The following is a 2,450-nucleotide window of genomic DNA, read 5'->3' as shown; positions in this document are numbered from 1 at the left end:
TCCTTTCACACTGATGGTGGATTTTACCAATGACTTAATGAGAGATTTTACTAATGGGAGAACTTTGAATCACCCAAAAGGGAGTTTTCAATAATTCGAAAAAGGAGTCTTTAATTAACCAAAAGAGAGTTTTTAGTGATCTAAAAAGGAGGATTTTTTTTAAAAACTCCTGTTTGGATCATTAAAAAGTCTCCCATTAGTGAAATCTCTGATTAAGTCATCGATGAAACCCACCATCAATCTTCTAACCCAACCCACCTGTATATATCCTTCAAACCCACATTTAACCCATCTTTAACTCATCTTTATCAACTCATATAACCCATCATCATCATCTTTCATCTCTCGCTGGGATAGTGCTTTGCATGGTTTGTCTCGTTTTGCTTATATCTCTTAATATCTTTTATATAGTCTTATTGGCTTTTAATTGTTTTCTTACACTAAGGGCGGGGACCACTCAAGTGAATCACAAAATAAATCTAAGCTTAAGATAGATATTGTTTAAGCTTTAGTGTGGTCCCGGACCTAAGATCAGTTTTATAAGTAGTGCTTTATTAGACTGTCAGCATAGATAGATGCTTAGAACAAGTTGTATCTGTCCATTGTGCTATCAGTGTAATAGAGTACCTCTTTGTCTTTATTGATAAAATGTTGTTTTGACAATTTAACAGAAAAAAAATGAGGGGTTAAAAAAGGTTTCATGTGTAAGGTAAGTGAGCAGCGAACTTAGTGTTTTTCAACTGAAGAACTCACTCCGACCAAAATTTTCGCCTGTGGCGTGGCTCGCCCAGAATCGGCTTTATAGGATTGTGGCTCCCGAAGGTAAGGTTAGTGGCCCACCTCTGGTATATTCTATTAATTCTATTTGATTTTATTACTACCCTCTCTCTTCTTTCTCAGGCCAACGGTGACGCGGCTCTGGGCAAATATGTTGCCGGTAGTGCTGTCGGTGCGGCAGGGGACAGCTCTCTGTTCGTACAGAACCACGCCTACTAGATACCTCCATCAGGTACCCAACCCTTCACAAGCCAAAACCCTACCAGTAGGAAAAGATCTAGATCAAAAATAATACCAGAATAAACTAAAACAATTTACTAAATAAGATCTAAAACAATACCAGAATATACTAAACAAAAACAATGTACCCTAAACAAAATCAAAAACTACTTACTAGAAAGTACCAAACAAAAACAATGTACTAAAAAAGATCAAAAATAATACTGTACTATAATACATCTTTTGATGGATGCAAAATCTCTGATACGAGAAGATACTAAACAAAAACAACAATGTACTCTAAACAACAGAAAAAAAAAAAAAAAAAAAAAAAAAAAATTTATAGAAGACAACAAAAATGGAGAATTTAAATTATGGTATAATTTACGTTTTGAGCGATTATCAGAAAATGACATTCTGGTCGTTTTCTTAAAGTATTTAATATAAAGGTATTTAAAATACTAGCTTTTTTCTTCAACACTATTTGTTATTTATGTTTGTAAGTTGTAAGGATAGGATTTATAGGTCTTTTTTTTAAGGTGAGCGTTATACGTTATTCAGTATGCTGGCTGAAAAGTCATATATTGCGAGTTGCTTTGTTTTTGAGGCCGAACTTTTGGCCCTTGGTTACCCGGAAATTATCAACTTTGTTTATTTTATGGGACCATCCCAGAACATTAAAAAAATCATGGATTGTTGAAAATTCACACAGATTATCTTTTATTTCACTTTGAGTGTGATTATTTACTGTTGTTAACTGTACTAGCCTAACTTTCCTATCATGAATTTATTTCTTAACCTTTTTGTCAGTTGTTATGTTTTACCGTCAAAGTGTAACGGTCTGAAATGTCTATAGCGTATCAAGATTACCTAGTAGCTGCTTTGGTATCCATCTTCAAGAAACGTTTTGTGGTTGCATCCTTGTAGTCACATTTGTGATGCATACCAATTTCAAGTCTCTAGCTTTGTACCGTACCCGAGATATTGGCTTTATTTACAGCCGAAAACGCCAAAAGAGTCCTATAAAATACGCCTTCCGTTGCAGCGGTCGTTTACATGAAGTTTCTAGTGTGCGAATCCTGTCAGCATTTAACAGCTAGCGATACACATATTTCTTTGTTCTCTAGCGTCTTACCGTTACTCGGAGTGATATTTTGTTATGAGCCAAGAGTGGCTACATGAGCAGGTTACAGGACAGACACACAGACACACACACGGACCAATGGCTGGAAACTTTGATTTGAGGCTCTAGGGACCTCAAAACGTGTTTGGCACTAAAATCTGACCATCGAAATTTGGACCCGATTACATTACTTTCCTTCCTTATAGGTAAGGGAAGTAAAAAAGGGAAAAAATCAGAATGCGATTGAAATTTGCAGAATTCACCAAGGATATCTTTTATTTCACCTTTTGCAGTCGGATTACTTTATTGTTGTTAACTGTACTAGCACTAG

General features: G+C 35.6%; 1 long non-coding RNA gene across 1 annotated transcript; it reads left to right on the top strand.

Moving 5' to 3' along the window:
• The first annotated feature begins 16 nt into the window (after positions 1-16).
• LOC113473557 lies at positions 17-1,149 on the top strand. The gene is made up of 2 exons (XR_003395496.1): positions 17-368; positions 901-1,149. It is a non-coding gene; the product is annotated as an uncharacterized LOC113473557 (long non-coding RNA).
• The last annotated feature ends 1,301 nt before the right edge of the window (positions 1,150-2,450 follow it).

This window comes from Diaphorina citri, unplaced genomic scaffold (assembly GCF_000475195.1).
Source record: "Diaphorina citri unplaced genomic scaffold, Diaci psyllid genome assembly version 1.1 scaffold42403, whole genome shotgun sequence".
Lineage (NCBI taxonomy): Eukaryota > Metazoa > Arthropoda > Insecta > Hemiptera > Psyllidae > Diaphorina > Diaphorina citri.
This window is presented reverse-complemented; position numbering and strand designations above follow the sequence as displayed.